The sequence below is a fragment of the Peromyscus leucopus genome, chromosome 12, assembly GCF_004664715.2.
Source record: "Peromyscus leucopus breed LL Stock chromosome 12, UCI_PerLeu_2.1, whole genome shotgun sequence".
In the NCBI taxonomy this organism is placed as follows: Eukaryota; Metazoa; Chordata; class Mammalia; order Rodentia; family Cricetidae; genus Peromyscus; species Peromyscus leucopus.
In genome coordinates, this window is record NC_051073.1 from 39,650,048 (window position 1) to 39,671,293 (window position 21,246).

At 38.9% G+C, this 21,246-nt stretch overlaps 1 protein-coding gene across 2 annotated transcripts in view; it reads left to right on the plus strand.

Moving 5' to 3' along the window:
• The window catches only part of Col8a1 (collagen type VIII alpha 1 chain), a 130,888-nt gene that overhangs the window by 100,881 nt on the left and 8,761 nt on the right, over positions 1-21,246 (plus strand). Inside the window, exon 1 of one of the 2 annotated variants that reach the window (XM_037209673.1) lies at positions 10,349-10,498. The exons of the other annotated variant lie outside the window; for it this stretch is intronic. The gene's annotated coding sequence lies outside the window, so the exon portion shown is untranslated. Of the gene's footprint in view, positions 1-10,348; positions 10,499-21,246 lie in introns of those variants that run through there. 2 annotated transcript variants of the gene reach the window in all.

Consider the following 21,246-nt stretch of genomic DNA (forward strand, 5'->3'; position numbering starts at 1 on the left):
CCCATCCATCACTTAATAATATGAACTCACAAACTGCTATCTCCTAAGAGTGCTAAGCTCTGAGGAATACAGAAACCAAAGATAGTCATGGAACCTGATGTATGTTACCTACTTAATAGCAGAGGTTAAAAAAACAAACAAACAAACCAAAGTGACCAGAGATGTATTTCTACTTAGAAATAGACATATGCATGCATAAACACTCACAATGTACACAATCATACCCAAGAAACATTGAGTAACATCTATGATGTAATCCATTCAGTCAGTCATACCTCACATTTTTGCCAAACACAGTGCTTGGGAAATAAAACAGTAAATAAGACAAACCAACCTCATCTCTCTATGGGCTTATAGATACAGTAGGGAAGAGGACAATGAGGAAGATAATAAACAGGATAATAACTATCACAAAATGTTATGAATGAAGAAACATGATACCGACTGGATCATTGGGGATGGCATTTGGCTGGAATCCTAACATGGAAAGGCATTAGTCACTTGCTAGACCCATTCTCACAGAAAGAACAACATAACCAAATGATGAATTCAGTGAACATAGAAGTCAATGGGTCTTGTACCCAGGAAGATAGAAGCATCATGAGACAGAGACCAACTAAGATTCAGATAAGTAAACATGGAGCAGACTTTGGTTTTATAAAAACAAAACAAACAAGAACAACAACAAAAAAAACTAATAAGGTATCAGAAAGTTTTCAGCAGAAGAATATTATGATGTAGTTTGACTGTTTAGATGATAAAAAATACTTTCATAATCACACTTCCCACAAAATTAATGAGTCCATAAAGGACAATTATTTTTTTAAAGATTTATTTATGTATTTTATGTATATGGGTGATTTGTATGCATGTACACCAGAAGAAGATATCTGGTCCCATCATAAACAGTTGTAAGCTACCATGTGAGTGCTGGATATTGAACTCAGGAAGAGCAGCCACTGTCCTAAATCACTGACACGTCATCATGTACCAATTTTCAAATAATTATGTAAAAGACAGCATTTTTATCCAGAAGTATTATTTCAACACTAGGTTACATGTAATGATTCAGAAGTCATTGTAAGATTCTTCAGTGATTTGGTGACCCATCCTTGCTCAAGTGACATGAAAGACAACTTTAGTAAATTCTGACCAAGAAGATGCAAAGTGAACTTGAAAGCACATTTCAAGTTGGTACTCCTCAAGTCTGGTGTGCTTTGTACCAACAGGTGTGTTTGAGTAGGAACTTCTCTAGAATATCAAGCTGGATCTGTGTTCATTTAATTCCACATAGCTGAGAATAAGTTGGCATCTTTCAGTTCCACTCATGAAAATCTATCAGATAAACTGTGAAGATGCCCAGGAATCAAAAATATAGTACTTGACAAGTGTTCGGAGAACCTTAGCTCACTCTCTCTTCTGGTTTGAGGGAATCACATGGTATCATCCCAGAACATTAAAAAAACCACTTCCCTCTGAGTTTTCCAATTGATCCTCCCTCCTCAGCCTCCCATCACACAGTCCTCCTTGCATGAATGGAGTACTACTAAAAGACAAGTGTTTTATCTAATAATATCATTGTCAGCCATAAGTACCTTTCAGGTTTTCTTAAACAAGAGAGAAATTTGAGAAATCAAAATGAGTTTAAAATACTATGTCCATAAATAAGCTGGAAAATATCCAACCAATGGAATGTGATTCAGTGCCAAAAGCAAACAAGCTACCAAGTCATGAAAAGACATGGAGGAAACTTACATAATGCATGCTGCTTAGTAACGAAGCTGGTATGAAAAGCCTCCCTACTATTAGCTTATGTAAATACTTAAAACATGATTTGGTGGTTACAGGGGCTAGCTGGGTGGAGATAAATGAACAGGGGGAGCATAAGGAGTTCTTAAGGCAGTGAAACTATGCTGTGTGATACTGGAAGGGCAGACATGCATCGTTATCCTTTGCCCAAACTGAAGAAGGTACAATACCAAGAGAGGTTCCTATCGTTACAATGGACTTTGGGTGATGTGCCTGTGTAGGTTCATCATGTTTAACAAGGGTACCACTCTGGTACAGGATGCTGATGATGGACAGGTTGTGCAGGTTTGGGGAACGGGGAGATGTGGAGGAACTCTACTCTTTCCCATCAATTTTGCTGTGAATTTTAAAATGAACTATGTCTATTTTTAAAAGTTAACTAATACAAAAAAATTAAATTAAAATTAAAGAAAGAGGCAGGTGGCTCCTTCACATCCCTGATGATATCATATGGGTACCCCAACTTAACAGTAGGTGATGATCTAAGATTTCTTTAACACATGTGAAGGGACTCGGTGAGCAGCCTTGGAAAGCACTGGTTATATTTCATGAATAAGACACAAAATAAATTTAAATTCTATCATCATTTCTATTCATATAGATTCTTATTTTGAGGATTTTAGAAAGGAAAGAAACTAGAAAGATGACTCAGCCATTAAAAACCCTTGCTGCTCTTCCCAAGGACCCAAGCTCAGTTGCTTACACCCACACTGAGCAGCTCACAGCCACGATAACTCTAGCCCCTGGGCATTGGAAAGCTGTACACATATGGCACATACAGAGGCATATTTATTTAAAAGTAAATAAATGTCAATAGAAACTATATAGTAATACGAGCTCTTTGAAAATTTTTTTCATATAGTATATATTTTACCTGCTCAATCCAAAAGTGCCTTTAACATGTGCTGAAAAAAATATTTACATCTATGCTCAATCAGAACTCAAAAACAAGCAACAATTTTACCTGTTTGTCTCTGTGCCAAATGCCTGCATTTATAACTATAAGTAGAAAGAGAAAATTGATAGGCTTAACAAGATATCTTAAGATAGAGAGAGGTGCACACTTTTTAAATTTTTAAACAGAAGTTTTCATCATGTCTATTGTATTAGTCAGGGTTCTCTGGGGAACAGAACTGATAGAATGAATCTATATAAATATAAAAGGGGTATTTATTAGATTGGCTTATAGGCTATGGTCCAGGTAGTCTAACAATGGCTGCCTACCAACAGAAGGTCCAAGAACCCAGTAGTTGTCCAGTTTACAAGGCTGGATGTCTCAGCTGGTCTTCAGTATATGCTGGTATTCTGAAGAAGTAGGTTCCAATGCCAGAGAAGGAATGGACTTTCCAGAAAGAGGTTAAGAGACAGCAGGCAAAAAAGCAAGCTTCCTTCTTCCATATCTTTTATATAGGCTACCAGCAGAATGTATAGCCCAAATTAAAGGTGGATCTTTCCACCTCAAAGGATCAGTATTAGAAGTGGGTCTTCCCACTTCAAATAATCTAATTAAGAAAAAAATATTCCCTCACAGGTGCACACAGCCATTTGGGTTTTAGTTCATTTCAGATGTAGTTGACAACCAAGAATAACCATCACAGTTGTGAACCATTAGACATTTTAGAAGTTAGAACAAGTAATAGTAGAATTTATTATGATATACTATGATTCTTTTAAAATTCAGAATATCACCATATGCCAAAAATATGTAAGTTTAGTCACTCCTCAACTTCTTTCAGTTCTTATGAATAACATTATTTTGTTTCCATGTACTCTTGTATAAGGCCAGATATTCATACGGATTATTCAAATGCTATTGATGTTTGCTATGCAGCGTCTTCTATTTACATTCCTTGCAAGTCTTGTCAGACAGATCTTGAAATAAGTTTGTTTTCTATGGATACACATCAAGGACTGGACAGTAGAAGAAGCCCAATCACATGCTGGGAGGTGGAGGGGAGCCAACATGAGATTGTAAAACTGCTGGCAGTTATTATCCTACTGAGTCGGCCAGCCTGATACACAGGACCAAGAGTTGAATGTTTCCCTGTTAGTAACTCATAGAGATAGAACTGACTTAGGGGAGGAGTCTGAGTGGTCAGGTCTTCAGCCAGGCAGCCCCAAACTGTGAGTTGTTCCAGGACAGGGACCTCACTCCCTACTTATTGTTATGCCTCCAGCACCTGCTTGGCACTTGCTGGGTACTGAACTGTATTGAATGGATGGATCAATTGATTCATTGCTGGAGGAGCACATTTCTCTCATCTGCTGTTGAGAACTCCAATCTCTTAAGTAGAATGCTGGACAGTACTGGAGGTTGTTATGCAAACAAAGGCAAAAGGCCAAGCAGTGTTTATTAGGAGGAATTTATAGAGAGGGAAGCAGCAGTGAATGTGACGGTCCTGGTTGTCCTTGGCACATTCCACACCAAGAATATGCACAATGGTCTGGCGGCCTGGAAGTCAAACTCCAGAAGAGGGTGCTTGCCCCTTGGACTGTGAGGCATTTAAACTTCTGATTAGAGAAGCATCAGTGCTCCCCCTGGTGTGATCAGAGACTGAAATAAAATAGCAACATGACGTGGAAGAACCTTGATTTCGTCCTTCTGGCCACTTGTCAAGTGTAGCTGATGAGAGAATCAGATTCTTTCCTGCCTAGAAGACAGCTTTGCAATTCTAGCTATGTGATATGACAAGGTGTCAGTATTTAATCCATACATATGCATGTTTGGGAAGCAGTGGCCCCTGCTATGGGAAGATGGGAAAAAGGCTGAAATCCAAGCTGTGCCAACAGCCAAATCTTCTCATCTTAAGCACAAACTTAACGGACAACCAGTCTCCATAGAGCTTTTCTGGAAGCTGACTCTACTCCTGTGGAGGTAGTCTGCAGGAAATCTCTTAAATGTGTTCACACTTACCTGGTAGTGGTAATATAAAAGCTACACATTAATCTTATCATCATGATCAGTCATTCACCCCATGATCTGATAGAGGAGTTTTGTGCCAAGACTTGGCTTCATGCCCCATCTCATGCCTCTGATCTCCCCAAAGTACTTGTTACCTTGAACCTCCATGTTACTCTCTACCCAATCCCAGTCAAGACAGACCATTCAGATTTCTCAATACTCCTACATCCCTTTTCTCAATCATGGGTCAGTTAATCAGCGCAGATCTAAGGCTCTGTTAATTTTCCTAGGTTCTGGACATTTAGTTGAAATTTCAAGTACAAAGTAGATCTATGGAGAAAGATTTTGACTTGAGGAAAGGTGGCTGCTTTATAGAGCCACCTTGACCTTCACTCCTTGACTTGTCTCCTTGCTTACAAGAAGTCTGCTCTTGATCCCGCAAGGAGAGAAGATAGCTCTAACTCAAGTGTCCCACTATGCCCTATTAGTCTTCATTCTAGCCCAGATTCAGAGTGTTCTAATGAGCTTATGAACACCAAATGGGCATCAGATATCTGGTAAAGAGAAGGAAATCAGAGATTGGAAAGACAAATTAAAGAGAAAACGAGAGAGAAAGAGGGAACACCATGCCTGAAAAGGAACAGACGTGGCACTGGTTTATATGCATTTTTTTTTTTTTGAGCATGTCTGCCTTTGCCTGAATGTCTACTGAGGGAGAAGCAGTATTCCAGCTGATCTTGAATCCTCTTCGGTTCCTTTCATAGTGACTCAAAACAATTATTAAAAGAAACTAAAATGGTATGTGGCAATGCATTCATCTTCCAATTCTCATAACTTGGAGGATGAGAGAAAGGTACTAAAGCCTAGAGGACATTCTGTCCCAAAGGAGGCATGGATTAAATATAAGATTCAGACAAATTATTAAAATATAATATGTAGTCAGACTACACAGGGCTGAAATGGGGTCATGACAACAGAGCCTTAACCTGTTTGCTATTAGGGTGAAGAACAAGATGGCATTCTTCTCTTCTGGAATTTAGGCAGACTCTCTGGTATTTAAAGGACTACAAGGAGAGCTCACACAGGCTAAGCTGGGTCTCCTTGTAATGTAAATACTTTTCCAATGGAGAAAAAAAAATGACTGAAAGATGGTGAGTTTGCCTTCTGACAACATTTCCCAGACATTTTTTCAGTGTTAACGAAGCTCTCTTGGAGTGTAACTAAGTGTTTCTGTGGAATGGTAATTTTAAAGCAGAGGGAAGGAAAATTTCAATAAGAACCAAGCTGCCCCAACTCTCTCTTATTTTTAAACAGAACCATCAAAGGGCAGCTAACGGAAACATACTTAAGTGGCATTAATTCATCCCTAAGAGGGCTCTCCAAGAGTTTTATTGCTACATAAGGGAAAGCCATAAACCAGCAGGAGGAGAAAGCAAAGAAAATAAGTTTGAGGAGTCGTCCTGAGAAGGTGGGTAGGTGGCCAGTAATGTATCCTTGGCGGGGTTCCACACAAAGAGACAGAAATTCATGGCAAAGATGTGGACCACAAACAACCACAGGGAAAAGCATAGAGCTTTGCAAAATGCTGTTGAACACTGGACAGGAATATGAAACAACAGTGTTCAGCTCACCTCCTCCTCCTCTGCACATGGGATTTCATGCTCATTCTCAACTTCCCACCCACTGCCTGACCCTTTTCAGTACTGAGCATAGCTAACAGGGATCAATGAGTACTGGAACGGGTAGGAAAAGGGCTGTGAGTCTTTGGACCTGCAAGTACATTAGGGATCACTTAGTCCACCACTCATGGTTTTATAAACAAAGAAATGGCATGTCAGGAATTACTTTTGTGAAAGAAGAGAACTTCAGAGATTGTTACTTGAGATCTGAAGGCCTTAAAATCAGATCAGGAATTCAGAAATCTGCCTCCTTGATACTATAATCTAGCTCAAGGCAAATCTATGACCTTGATCATAAAGAGAACTTACAAAGATCTCATAAATTAATGTATTGCCACAAATCTCATTTATTCTAAGACCAGTCCATGTTTATCTGTTCGTTATAAAGTTTATAAAATCAAAAGTAGCGCTCTTCATTAATGTCCAAGGAAAAAGGGCTATTGTGTAGGAATTTCCATTCTTATGATTAGGACACAAGACTAGGGGCATGAGGATAAATACTATGCACCGAAAACAGTGCTACCAATACAGGGTTGGTGGCTGTGCTGCTCTCTCGGCCACCACAGCACCTGAGATCTAACTTTGCAGTTAGTTTAGGCAAGGGACAAGATGAAAATGAGACCACTCATACATTCATTTGAAAGGGCGTGTTAAATCTACTTCGTGCACAACTATGAACTCAACGCAAAGATACTGCATGAAGAGAAGGTTCTGCCTTATGCCTATGGTCAACTGAATGACTTATACTGAGTGTACCTCCCCTTAGTCATGAGCTTTTAGAACTCTTGAATAAGAAATTATTTTTCAAAATAAATTATAGGTTATATCAATTTGGAGGAAATTAATGCTTTGCACTTAGACAAATGTTCATGACTAGATATAGCTTCACACTTATCTGGTACTTCGGATTTGAAGTTATCAATTTGTTGCACTATAAAAGAAAGCACATAAAAGAAGATTATGTCAGACTGAATTTGTTTGTCAAATTCAAAACTCATTATGTTTTTTTAAATCATCAGCCATCTAAAAGGGGGGATATAGTTCTCAGGCACAACTCAAAATATGAAAAACACTATAGCAATATTTCTATTACTGAAGTCCCAAAGCACAGGAAGATCAAGCTAGAAAGAGCAAAGAGCTGATTGCTGTTGAGGGTTAGAAGCTTGTAGCCATTATTATTTGTGAAGTTGACTTTCCTCAGCAATAAAAATACAGCTCTAGGTCATGTGGTCATGTTCACTGCTATCACCGTAGGAACACCTGCCTGAGTTTTATAACAGGTCAGGAGCAGAATGAATAAAAAAATTTATCATTTTTTTAAAGACTGCAACAAAATGTGATAGAATATGTGTTTGAGATTCTCCTTTCCTTCTCTTCCTTTTCTTCCTCTTTCTCAGTCCTCTTCTTTCCTTGTAAACCTTTTCATTTCCATTAACAGCTTAGTGCTTAGAACTTCACTTGATCTACACACGTTCCTGAAGCTACTTCCCTGAATCTACTCAATAACTCTTAAGATAGGTCCATCTGTCATTATCCCCAAATCATGATGAAGAGTTCAAAGGTCACACAGTTAGCAAAAAAATGGTAAAATAAGGACTTCATTTACATAGTTCACCTCAAAGTGTCTTTCTACCCATCAACCAATACTTCAGCTCTTTAACAGTTCAGAGTGTTACATGTAGGCTTTTGCTTGGTTTGGACGATGGACAAGAGATGAGTTCCACTCCTCTCTTTAGGTTGACAATCCCCATTTATCCTTCACCTCTTAGTTCTGATGCCTCTCCTTCAAGTACTTTCTGCCTGGCCAGTCCAAGCCAACTTCATCCTACTTGTCTAAATACCTATACAAGATGAAGGTCTTGTTTTTAGCTGTCGATCATAAACTTTTTGAGTGCATGTCATTGTTTAATTTTCATACATGTGTGTTTATTAATATTGTATGTTAAGCTTTGTTAGAGTATTCTGAAATTGGTAATTAAATTAACCCACTGACAGTGGCAAGAAACAAAGCCAGAAGTTTAAATTTTTAGAAAACAAAGGCATAGCATACAAAATACCAGAAACAGCATTTTAGAATGGGGTATGTTAGAAACCACCTGGTACAGAGATGTCTAGTAGGTTAAAAAAAGGATCTGGTGGCTTGTGGGGGGCTCCATTTTTAGATATTTTTTTTTTGGTTGGTGGGGGGAGACCTCGCTCCTACCAGATTTTTAAATTCAGAAGTTTCACAGCATGAACTGATTTCTGGCTTCCTTCCAAAAACTGGAAGAGCTACCCAAATAAAGGAAACATCCTCACGAAAGGGAGGTAGTAGACAGCTCAGAATGGGCCAGTTGTACCACATTCACTACAAACCAGCACCTTCACTACTCCCTCCAGACACTGGGCTTCCATTTGATCTAATTCAGTTCCTTTGTTTTATAATTTAGTAAAAGAGGTCTTCAAATGCTCATAAGGTCATCATCACAGAGGTCACAGAGAAAGCTACCCACTGAGTCTTTCATCTACTTCAGCATCCTATTGACAATCATGTCCTAAGAAATCACACTTACAAAGCATTTTTATGATGGCATTGGACACACTTTTGTAAACTTACTTATAACATGTAATGAGTTGTGCTCGTAAGAACTTCTTTGCACACTTCCAGCCTGCATAACTCATGTATCCTCCAAACCTGGCAGCATCCTTTACATAATTCTCTATGCTTTCTCCACTTCCATTTTCTCTAAAGAATGCTAGCTGGATTAACTGAAAACCTTATGATTTTCCTCCCAGACAGCACATCCATCTCTCTCTCTCCCTCAAAATAAATCCCACCCTTTAAATAAATGGAACTTGCAATACCAAGATAGCTGTGGTTTGGTTGCACTATGTGCTTTGCCTGCGTTCAAAGGGCAGGATGTTACCACGCAGGCTAATTATCTAGATGGAGCTGTGGTTACAAAGTGGAGGATTTTAGAGACTGCCCTTTCTGTGGCTGACAATTTATCACAATTTGATATTTTAGGCTTAGTCCCAGATTGAGGACTAAATTATTTAAAATTTAAACTCTTTGTTGGAAACAGTCATGTGGAATGATTTCTGCTGCTTCTGAACCATGCAACAGAGAAAAAACAAACATATTTTCACTGACCAAGAAACTTGATTTTTTTTTAATTCTTTGATAATTCAGAAATTTTCAGGACTAACTATTGTAACTTTAGAAATACTGGTATTCGGACCAGGAATTAGTTCTGTGTGTGGAGGTGGATAAGGGGTAGAAGGATTCAGTTTTGGAAGAAAATGATTACTTTTATTTTCTAAGTGCTGATGATTTGATTTAATGTTTTGTCCATTTATGATAACAATTCTAGGGATTTTGTTTTATTATCAAGTTATTCACAGTTGAATGACTCAAACAAATGAAATGTCAACAATTGAAGGAACTGTCTCAAGAGCTGGAGGGAACACCAACATTGGGTATGAACCCTAAGTTCTTCTCTAAATCCACAAGACACTTATACCACATGCAGAAATTTAATTAATAAACATTTTAGTATACAGAAAAATGGATTAAGCTCAAATTTGTTCCTTGATTTGGAAGATTTGTTTGTTTCACAATTTCTCATTAAAATATCAAAGTGAATAATCTACTGATATAATAGCTTGTTCATTAAAAGAGAATGCCAGCACAGGACATGACTTGATCTTCTCAACATCCGCTGACAGAGTAATACAATGGGGCCAACAGAATGGGGCAGAGAGAAAGGCCTTCCGTGTGGTCACTGTCCTCAGAAGTCACACACACACAAGCCTGTGAAGGATCAACCTCCTCTTTCCAGGAAGTTCCCAAGTCAACTGGAAACTGAGCCCATTGTACTTAATAATTCAAATTTCTCCGTTTTCAGAAGTCTCATAAAATTGTTTTATAGTAAGAAACATCATTAAGTCACCTGAGTTTCTTCTAACCCTTCAACCTTTTCAGGAAAACACCATGTGCTGATGAAACACCCAGAAGGCCAGTTGGATGACAAAAGAGAAGCTGAGATCCAATATGGTCCTCTTTACCCCGGCCTCCCACACCTCAATGCCACCCTAGGGCTCCCTGGTCCTTAACGCACTGATTCAGGTGAAAGTCATTCAGAAAGCAAGTCTGCTTTTGTCTTTCTGCCGAATAGGGTTTTAACTTGGTGGGTTTTATGGCCTAAGATGCTTTGGGAGGTGCCTAATTGTTATCATTTTACTCATTCATGTTATCTACAAAGGACCACTTCGAGTACAACTACCTTGCACCCATAGACTTGCAATCATTTTCTCATGGGAAGCCTTTGCCAGTGCTTGTATTCATATGGGTACAGCGGTTCAAACCTGGGTCTCCTGAAAGACCAGCAAGAACTCTTCGTGGCTAAGCCATGTCTCCGGTCCATTCACTTGTCACTCTTCAGAAGTCATAGTTAGTATTTATTGAATGACTCTGCAAGAATTTTAAGGCCACATGTTGTAGGAAGACATCATTCCCAGACATTTTGGGGGGCACAAGGTCTCACTATGTGGCCCTGGCTGGTCTAGAACTTGCTAGTCAGACCAAACTGACCGTATGCTCACCGAGATCAGCCTGCACCTGCCTCCTGAGTGCTGAGATTAAATACCATATCCACCTTCACAGCCACTTTTTAAAGAATTCTCAACAACCTTCACATTTGTGCCCAACCTTTGAATTCTCTTTACGGCATACATTATGCTTTTATTCCCAAACTCCGTTTCTTATTTGGGGTCTTCCTTCTCATCTGATTCTGCTTATCTTTCAAGAAAAAAAAATTATACAGAGATTTTATAAATTCTATCCCCAACTGTAAGATAGGAGATTGAAAAGTTATTGGAAGTATGAGATACATCTAACTTTCCAACATCAAAAAAACTTGATCATCTCAACTCATAAGTCCATTTACCTATGAAAGTGTAAATGTTCTTCACATTCCCAGTTACTAGAAAACATCAGAATTGGAAAAGACTTTGAATTCTACTAACCAACATCCTCATTCTGCAAGTAAAGGAAATGATGCTCAGGCGGGATGGGTGACTTAGTCAGAGCTTAGGCTGAAAACAATGATGCTTTCATTCACAGGAAGGGAAAAATCCCACTTTAAAATGTTCTCTTTCAAGGGTTCTCTCAAGTGTTTTGTGAGCTGTTTAGCAGCTGACAATATTCCAGTTAGGGAAACAAAGGGAGCTAATTACAGGACTCAAATATGTGTGCTATTATTTTAAGAAAAAATATTCTCCAGATGTTTCCACCTCCTTTGAGAATGGAAAAGAGGAAATGAGCTTAAGGTCCAGCAGAAGAGATTCCGATTAGATATTAGGAAATCTGTGAAGTACTGTAATTGGTTACTCAGAAATTGTGCAATCTCCTCTAGAGAGCTGTTGGAATGTGGTGCTTATCCACTCATTTCAGGGGGGTTATGTGTGTGGCCCATTTTGGTGGCAAAACCTAATGGACTTCTCAAGTCCTGCATGTTCTGCCTGTAACTAGTAGGTGGGGTTGTTGGATGCTCTTAATTATAATGGAATTTGGGGTTGTAAGGGAAACATACAACTCAAGCTTAGATTTCATCAGTTCTGACATTTGTAGATGGGCAGATGAATTGAAATCATTAAATGTGTATTGAGTGATCTTGCCCAGTATATCCATCGGATTGATTGGCCAGTATCTGATGGGCTTATTTATTTGGGTTCTGTTATATGGTTCAGCAATGGTTCAGCACATTCACCTCACAAGTGGCTTCGAGACATCATGAATAACTAGTCCTAAGAACAAAGAGTATCAAGTCCAGTTCAAGATTTTACTTTATAATGCACAACTTCATTTGTTTCAACCAACAAGAAGGCTTGCTTGTTTGGAGGACAAAACTGAGAAAAGTGAGTGTGTAGTTAGATGGATCTGTGCCTCAAAAATGAAGTGGAGATATGGTGCTCCTAGAAGTAACCAGCAGGAGTTTTAAATTTCTACCTTTTAACTATAACAAGGATAAATATATAGCTCCGAATTTCAGAAAAATGATCCATCATATAAGTACAGGATGGGGAGATAGCAATTGAAAGAATCTAATAGCCTTAATAGTTCTACAGATCCTGGCATGGTGGCGAATGCCTGTAATACTACCACTTGGGAGGTAGGAGGTGAAGGCAGTAAGATCAGGAGTTCAAACTCATCCTCAGCAAATTAGCAGCCAGTCGAGACTACATGATACTCTGTCTCAAAAAAAAAAAAAAAAAAAAAGATAAAATAAAATAGACCTAACAAATGAATTAATTATGAACTGATTAACAATTAATAATCAAAATGATTATAACTTAGCTGTCCACTGCCCCTCTACTCCCCAACCATTCCAAAGTTTCAGTTTTCTCAAAGATTAAGCTTGGACAGATATGGCGCCAAAGGAAAAAACGGCAGTTTTATTTTCACTTGTGACTTAGTGACTTATAGAATCCTAACATTTTACCTAACCACTTCTAAGAATATAGTTTGAGCACATAAATTCCCTTTTTAGATTATTAACTGAATTTAGCTCCTAGTTGATTCATTCCCCATTAGTCACTTCCCTTTTGGGTTGCTAATGACAGTTGACAATTACTGCTCTTTGTGTGGATCTTATCACCTCTCTGTTTGACCCTGAGAGAATTCAAGTCTGGTGACCTTGTCTTGGCCAGAGTATTGTTGATTGCATGGGTACATAACTGAAAACCTCAGAGACTTGGGGGTGAATTAAGATGGGAAGAATTAAGATATTAAGATGGAAAGAACTAAATGGGAAAAGACCAGATAGGAAAGAACGAAAATGGAAAGAACTAAATGAGAAAGAACTAAGATAGGAAGAACTAGATGGGAAGAACTAAGATGGGAGAATTAAGATAGAACTTAGAGAGAACAGCAGAAAAATATAGAATCAGGCAAAAAACAAAAGGAGCTAAATATGAGAGCAGAAAAGAAGCTGTGTAGAGAAAGAACTGACTCAGAAGAATAAAGTGAACGGACTAAAGAGTTTCATGTGCATAGATTCATTTGATATCCTTGAGGTTAGATTCCTCAGCTGGTTGTTAGATTTTTCCATGGACCCTGGGAAAAGGCTATTAAGGGTCTGGACCCCTACAGTCTTTGTTACGGAGTGAGCAGAATGGGAAGTATGTTCACGAGGCAAACGAACCTCAGGGAAGCACATAGATTAATAGAAATGGGTTAATTTAAGTTATAAGAGCTAATGAAAAATAAGCTATCAGACAAGCATTTGTAATTAATATTAAGTCTCTGTGTAGTTATTTGGGGATTAATTTTTGGAGGTGAGGGGACCTTATTGAACTCTATTTCTGTATTGACAGGTGATAAAAAGTTAAAATAAGTTTGAATATTGAATACAAGTGCTGTAGAGAAAGCCAAGCAGGTGTCTCTATCTACTCAGGCTTGTCTAGCAAATACACAGTAGGTAGGCTATCATTTATTCACCAGAGCTGCCATGATGCAGTGCCTCAGACTGGGTGTTGTACACAACAGAGCTCAGAGGTCTGGAGGCTGCAAAGTCCAAGATCAAGATGCCAGATGACAAGTGTCTGGGGAGAACTGCCTCCTGGTTCACACCTGTCAATCTTCTTACTTTACCATCATGTGGGGGAAGGGTGAAGAGCTGTTTTGGTTCTTTCCTAAGGGCACCAATCGCGTTCCAAAGGTCTTTGCTCTTGTGACCCTGTCATTTCCCATACATCTTCCAACATCATACTAGAGGTTAGGATAACAACATGGGCATTTGGTCACAGCACATAGTGCGTAGCACTGGAGTAAAGCACTCAAGAATCATTTGAAGTGGGAAAACTGGATGATAGTTGAAGACATCAATGGGAAGTAAAATATGAGTAATGATTTCAATCCTGAGATTTTAAAAAGAGATTTATTTATTCTTATATGAATGTGTGACTATTTGACCTGCATGTGTGTATGTGCACTACACACATGCCTGGTGTCCACAGGGGCTGGGTTTTCAAAACTCCTGGAACTGGAGTTATAGGCAGTTGTGAGCTGCCACGTTGATGCTGGGAACCGAACCTAGGTCCTCTGTAAGAACAAATACTCTTAACCACTGAGACATCTCTCCAGTCCTTTATTTATTATAATACAGTTGTGGGTATTCAAAAGTACACCCCTCATCATTGTCTATCCTTCACATATTGACATCTTTATCGTGTTCTTTCTTTCTTGGGTATTATTACTATTTATTGTTTTTTAATCTCTCAGATTTCAAACCTACTGTATCATTGTGCTGCAGATACCATAAGGAAGCACTGGAGACTGGGTAACTAACAAGAATGTATTTTCCCACGATTAGACAGGCATAGACTTCCGAGTGCACTGTTGGGGTGAGGCTTTGCCAAGGGCTTCTCTGGATGTATATGGTAGTCTTCATTGCATGCCTTTACATGGTCTTTTTCATGTGTGTTTTATTTTGCAGTCACCACAATGACCCCATTTTAATTTAATTTACCCTTTAAAGATTTTATCTCTAAACATAGTCATATTCTAGGGTGACAGAAATTAAGATTTCTACACACAGATTTTGAGATGAGTGAATCAGCTCATAACACCAGCATTCCTCTGGACAAATTCAATTTCTAACTCATGTTTTAAGTCTTCTCTGCCTTCCCAGTCACCATTATTTGCCTCATCCTACTACAAATTTAACCTAAACTCAAACATAATTGTAACCAATTTTATATTTTTTTCCTCCATTAGCCAATATAACTAAGCTTCTTGAGAAAAAAAGCAAAATGTGATTTTGTTTTTTGGTTTCTTGGAACTTATTGACAGATCCTCATAATCAAAGCTCTTCAGACTGATATAGACTTTTAAAATATTTTTATTAAACCTCAGCACCTGCTTAAAATCTTCACTACAATGGTTGTTGAAATAAAGCATTAGGGCTGGAGAGATGGCTCAGTGGTTAAGAGCACTGGCTGCTCTTACAGAGGTCTTGAGTTCAATTCCCAGCAACCACATGGTGGCTCACAACCATCTGTAATGAGATCTGGTGCCCTCTTCTGGCCTGCAGGGACACATGCAGGCAGAACACTGTATGTATAATAAATAAATAAATCTAAAATAAAAAAAAAAGAAAGAAAGCATTAATATTTTTCATTTGAATATTAACAACGGTGGGAACACTAATAAAGCAACCTATTGTCTTGTCACATAACTTTGTTATTTTCAAAAATTATATGAATAATTTGTAGGAAAGACTTAAGGCACATGCCTTTCATCCCAGCATTCAGTGAGGCAGAGGAAGGTAGATCTCTAAGTTTGAGCCCAACCAGGTCTTCAGAGTAAGTTCCAGGGCAGCCAGGGCTATACAGAGAAACCCTGTCTTAAAACAAACAAAAAAAAAAGAAACCATATATGGCAGTGTTCCTGTAGTAAGGTGGATTTTCATGTGGGGGTGGGGGTGGGTGGGGTTTTAAGAAATCCTGAAACTGATTACAAGGCTGTAAGACATGTGAAAATGTTCTTAGTTAAAAGGTCACAAGAATCAGAGACTGTGGTAGTTTGAGTGTAATTGACCCCCATAAGCTCATAGGGAGTGGCACTATCAGGAGGTTTAGCTTTGTTGGAGTAGGTTGGCCTTGTGGGAGTAAATACATCTCTGTGGAGGTAGGCTTTGAGGTCTCATATAGGCTCAAGCCACTCCCAGTGAGACAGGTCACTTCCTGTTGCCTTTGGATCAAGATGTAAAATTCTCTAGCACCATGTCTGCCTGCACACTGCCATTCTCTCAGCCACCATGTTCTCTGCCATGATCATCATGGACTAAACCTCTGAAATTGTAAACTGCCACCCCAATTAAATGTTCTCCTTTATAGGAGTTGCATGGTCATGGTGTCTCTTCACAGCAATAGAAACCCTAACTAAGACAGAGACCGATTCAGGGATCCCATAAAAATACTAAATTGAAAGCTATAATGTATATGCAAAGGACCTGTCCTGTGCTTACTGCTTCAGTCTCTGTGAGTTCATATGAGCTTTGTTCAGTTGATAGACTTGTTCTCCTGGTGTCCTCCATGCCCTCTGGCTCTTACATTCTTTCTGCCTCCTCTTCTTCAGGGTTCCTTGGGCTCTGAGGGTAGGGATTTGGCAGAGACATCCCATTTAGAGCTGTGTGGCCCAAGATCTCTCATTCTCTGTGTAATACTGGCTATGGGTCTCTGTATCTATTTCCATCTGCTGCAGGAGAAAGTTTCTCTTATGATGGCTAAATAACACACTGATCTATGAGTTAGATCTATGAGTTAGTATAGGAGAATATCACTAGGCATCATTTTATCACGCAACCTAAGTCAGAAGCTCATTTATTAGTAAAAGGGGGACCTGTAGGGTCCTGGCCCTGGTTTTGGAATAACTGTTGCCTTGCTTGCTGACCTTGACCTTAATATCCTCCCTATGCTAATTCCCTCCTGGGTTTTATCCTCCTGAATGCTTGAGGGAAGTTCCTTGTCTGTGTATCCTGCATAATGTGCGTTAACAGCTTAGATGCAAGATTGTAAAACATTGGGAGCGAACTTCAGCCCTCCGGGGTTCTCCCATTGTGCTGTAAGTCTGTATTTAAGACCTCCTCCCTCCTTCAATAAGTGGCATTCAGCATTAAAAAAATAAAATAAAGAATTACAGTTACAATATCCAGTCCATTTGTATTTGATAAAATAGAGAAAATACTTCATCAGCTACCCTCTCCTGCAAAGTCCAGAATTTCATACCTAATTTACTTTCTACCATGATTAGGGAGAACTGTAACTATAACTATCTAGTCTTCAACCCCATAAAAGATCTGAGAATATTATTACCTGAGTAAACAGGAAGCTCAGAGCAAGCCACTTCCAAAATTAAGAGGTGACAGAAACAATTGACTGCCTGGACAGTCACTCTAAGCCCTTCTGTAATGTTGGGGCAACCAACTTTGGCCTATAGGCCTAGTAATCTGACAGACATTTTTAATACGCAGGGAGGACTGTCCTACCTTATCTTGGCAAAGTTTAGCAGTCACCGTTTTGCATCCTGCTGGTCCAATTTGGACAGTATACAGTCAGCAAAGAAATAAATTCCTTTAAGATACACAGAAAAGCAACTCTGGGAAAAACTGGGAGAAGATTCTGCCTCATTTTCCCTTCCTTCAAGGATGGCAAATCTAAGGCTCTTGAAAAACCCTGTGTCAGACTGGCAGATAAAAGGGGCTTTTTCCACACTACACCATAAACATGTATATATGCACAAGACTAAGTTTGATACAAAGACTGAAGGTTAAATACTTAAATATTTTTTTTATATAGCAACCCCAAATCTCATGAGGCTAAATGTACAAAGGGTATGCTTAGAGTATCTAAAATAATACATATCATGGTAGTCTTGTGTGTACATTACAGGTCACATAAGGAAACTCAAACTCATTCCAACCAGGGAACATTCAGGAAGCTATTCAAAGTGATGAGGATTGGCAAATCTGACACCAGAATAAATGACAGCTTTGGTTCAACTGTTCTTTTTTTTTTTTTTGTCATATTTAATGGGTGTATTTTAATGGCCATCATTGCTTTATTCGTGTTTGGTTTGTCATTATTGCAGTTAACCTAACCTCTCATTTGCTTTGGCTAGTATCCACCTTTGAAAGTCTTTTGCATTTCAGTTGGTTTTGGTTTGTCTTTTTGGTTGTGTTCCATTAGTAATAACTTACATTTAAACAGTGCCTTTCAGCTTACAAAAAATTCGTATTACTATTTGTAACAGCTCCGAGGGGTAGGCAGAGATTGTAATTTCTGTGTCATGGGTGAGAAAACTGAGACTCAGTGAAGATAAGAGACTTTCCAAGTATTAAGTATGGAGAATTGCAGAGCTAAAAAGTCAAACCTAAGTGTCTTGAGTTCAAGAGTATATGTTTCATATGGAATGAGAGCCATTCCTTAGTCCATCCAGCTGGTAAAGATAGTGGTAATGTTGTCATTAGATATTATCTTCAAGTATGCATATTTATGCACACACACACACACACACACACACACACACACACAAATCATGAAAAAATAGCAAGGAAAATAAATAACAGAGAAAACTCACAGCATATTATTGTGCTCCTATCCTCAGAAAGGAAAGAGAGGCCAGAAAACCCACGACCATCCCTTCCCAGCAGGGCTTCTTCCCTGCAGGTGTTTGTATATTGTAACACATCTGGTCTTCTTTGAGTTATATGAGAGAACCACCACACCACTTTGACCACCAAAGCCATCCTCGGGGACCAGAAGGAAATTAGTAGGGATAAGTCAGGCGGTAAATTCTAACCAGGGCCCCTTCATAAATATTGAAGTTAAAACTGAGCAAAGTTTACTTAAATAAAGAGCCAGAGAAATGGCAGAGGGCCGTCTGGGTGAGGTGGTTTGTGAGAAAGGCCAAGCCTCTGAAGGGAAACTGGCTCCCGCCGAGCCCTGGGGATTCGCCTGGTCTTTTAGGCATTTTGTTGCCTTCTGGTTCCCCAGCATTTCACAAGTGTGTCCCAGTTTAAAGATGATTTAAGTACAAAATGACCCATCAGCTGCATTGCTGGAAGGACAAAGACCAAGCATGCAAGTCCACTACTAAAGATAACACCACGTGTTTAAGTTTCGATAATGGAATTTATTCACCCTGAAGGGTAGAATTACATCCTAATGAAGTCCTGGCTTCTTCGTTATCAGGTATTATCACAGATTTCTGGTGTGAATTAACATGTTCAGCTTTCTGGAGAGCACCTAAAGATACTGAATATTAAAATCAGGCAGAATTTCAAATACAACTAAAACCTGTTTTTAGCAGATGAAGACCTGGAAGGGATTTGTTTAACTATTCATATCTAGACGAAAATACAGGTCCAAGCACCAGTCTCAGAGAGGGAAAACAGCAGTGTGGATAGTATGCTGTATTTGTGTTTTAAAGAAGTTTATGTTGCATTGCATATTTGTAAACCATCTCTGGAGGAAAAAAAAAACATGGAGGAGCAATGGGAAATAAGAGTTGATGGGAAGTTTATTCTTTTTTCAGTGCACATTGCTACTCCTTAAAGGTGTGTACCTCTGTCATTTCCAGTGCAGCTTCCTGAGGCCAGGATTCATTGGCCATATTATACTCAGCCTTGTATTTCTCGGGCGGGTCTAGCACTGTTTCTGATAGGAATCTAATGAATGACGGCTGAATTTTTTACAGCCGATGTCCTTTTACACCTAAAATAAGTTAATATTAATAAAAATAAGTCAGTACTCATTTTATGGTTCTTTCCAAATGGCTTCTAGTAACCACTTAATCATTTAGAGGGGCAGAACATAACAATAATATCTGACTCCTCTTACCAGCCCATGTCTTACTCAGACGCTTGAAATAAACAGTTCTTCCTTGCAACTATGCTGATTTGTATCACGGGGAATGCTTTATAAATCATTTTAATGGTTAGTGTACTTCATTTATTCCTTGGAGGGAAAAATGATTAATTTGTATATTTATAAAAATGAGAGAGCAATGAATTTTTTTAGTAGGGAGTCACATTAAATATTTTCTTAGTTTTGTTTTTTGATTGTTTGTTTGTTGTTTTGGTTTTTTTTTTTAATTAACCAATCCTTCTGTATTTTGTTCAGATTCCTGGCATTGCCTTTGGCATGGATGTCGCAAATTCAACACCAAGGCCGAACACTGTAATCTAGAATTAAGTTAGACAGAATTGTAAAGAAAAACTCCCATGGACACAGAAATTAAATTTTGAGGTGTCCCAGGACATAGTTACATTAAAGATTGTGGGACTCTTGCTGCTTCTCATTCTCCAGCCTTGTGACACACTCTACTTTTCAGTTAGTCCTTTAATCGGGTATGTGAGCACAGAAGGAACTCGGGGCCAGTACAGCTTCGGCAGTGGTGGGGGTGGGGAGCACTGAGCAGACTTCCCAGTGTGCTATGCCTGCCCCCTTGTGTCCATTTGCTCACATTGCATTTTCCTGGGCTGTTTGGTCTCCAGCCTAGGGTGTTACCAAGCAGAGGTCTCCTCAAGCTGGTCTTTATAAACAGATAAACCCCCCATTTAAATTTATTCTGTTAGTGGTTGACTTGCAAAGAGCACCATTAAATAGCTTAGAAACAGTCTGTTCTTGTGAATAGTCAGACATCTCCTTCTATCTTATTTATACAACTAATTTGCTTTGTAAATTCCCTTCCTTTCATAAAACTTCAAAGATAAACTTTAATGGACTCTGGCTCCAGTTAGCCAAATTCTGAGCTAATCACTTCATAGTGTTTAAATAGGAGAAAGAAGAACTAAACTATGACAGTGATTTTTAAAATGACCTCCTGGCACTATCAAACTGAATGCCCTCTCCCTGTAGTTCCTGGTGTTGCTTTCACACTTATTGTACATTCATACTTACGTGTATTTACGACCCATCAAAGCTTCCAGAAAAGCGCTTAGCAGATGAGCAATCTCTGCTCCTGCCATAGACCAGACATGTTTAACTGTTTCCAGTTAGAAGTCCAGCATCTATTAACAAGGCCTACACGCCACCCAGTTGGAAAACTGTCCTATTGAGCAAAGTTACAACTGTCTGAGTAAAAGTGAATTAAAGTGATAAAACCCAATTTCTCTCTCTTCTCAATTTAAGGATTGCTGTAGCTCCTCCATGATCAGCCAGGGCTCAAGTTTGTTGTTCTACAGTCCCCAGTGCATAGCTTTGATGACATGGTCCCAAGGGGTCTGGTCCATTTCCAGGCAACATATTGGCAATCCAGCCAGCAAGGAGAAAGAGACAGAAGAGCATGCTTCCTACCTCCAAGGAGCCTTC